The sequence below is a fragment of the Octodon degus genome, unplaced genomic scaffold (genome assembly GCF_000260255.1).
Source record: "Octodon degus isolate 3935 unplaced genomic scaffold, OctDeg1.0 scaffold00088, whole genome shotgun sequence".
Classification (NCBI taxonomy): domain Eukaryota; kingdom Metazoa; phylum Chordata; class Mammalia; order Rodentia; family Octodontidae; genus Octodon; species Octodon degus.
Genome location: NW_004524664.1, coordinates 8,531,906 through 8,533,239, shown reverse-complemented (window position 1 = coordinate 8,533,239; position 1,334 = coordinate 8,531,906).

Below are 1,334 nucleotides of genomic sequence, written 5' to 3'. Positions count from 1 at the left end.
TTATCAATTTTATTTAATCTTTCAAAGAACCAGCTTTTTGTTTTTTTAATTCTTTGAATTGTTTTCTTCGTCTCAATTGAATTAATTTCTGCTCTGACATCATTTTTCTGACCCAGCAAAGTATCATTTATATCTTTAGTGAATTGGAATAAAACCATTAAACTTAGGAGAGACCCTAAGACACAAAGAGTGCTAGGTGTATGATAACTGACCTTGTGAATATAGGGCATCACTGTCTTTAGAAAAAATAATGGAAAATTGCATGGTAAATATATTTATTTAGGAAGTCTTTCCAAAGTATTTGAGAAGCTGCCTAAAAAGTAAAATAAAACAATCTCAAATCATATCATGGTAGAAATCATCCACAACATTAACAGAAAACATGAACACAGTTTCTTTAAGTCCAAGCTGTATTTTTTTTTAACTAATCATCTGGCAAAAATTAGTGCCTTACTCACGTAAAAGTTGGTTACAGAAGATTAGATATACAAAAAGCCATTTTTCACAATGTAGATCTGAATCTTACTTTTGTTCAAGTTTCGTGTAAGTTTTTTAAAACACCTGTGCTTACTTCCATTTGCATGCAACTCCATCCAGCAAGCAGAACCCACGAAGCAGGGCTGATGAGTGACTACTCATTGTATGGCTGGTTCATTTGTACTTATTTTCTTTCTGTAACTCACCAGCTTTCTTCTTACTACTATGAATCTTTTTGTTGATTTCACTTTTGGGGATTGTTTTCTCATTTTTCCTGATCTACTTGAGCTCTACTTTGGAAGGCATCAGAAGGGAATCGGCATCAATATACTTAAGCAGCAGTACTGATAGGGAATTAGCTTGTGTATGTAAGAATTTGAAAGAAAGTAAAGGAAAATAATCTGAAGGGGGGAAAACATTCTCTTCAATTGTTACATGTTTCCTGCTCTATTTATATTTATTTCAATCAGAGGAAGAAATATAACATGAAATGCCCCAGGAGAGCAAATGAGCTTTGTACATGCAGTGGGTTCAGATGCCCTTGCAGTGGTAGAAGGGACGAGTAGCTCATATCCATCAGATGGCAGTGACTGCCCTACTCAGTAATGTGCTCTTAGTATGACCTTTATCATTGTGTTCTCCTTGCCCTTTCAAAACTTTGTACTTTTGTAGAAGCTTATGAGTACTTTCACATCTACAAACTCATTAGAATATTATTTATTTATTTTTTTTTTTCAGTACTGGTGATTGAACTCAGGGTCCTGCACTTGCCAGTCAAGAGCTTATTCTACTGAGCTATCTCCCTCATTAGAATTTTCACTTACATTTGAAAGAGAGTGTATTTTTCAAATAAGGAT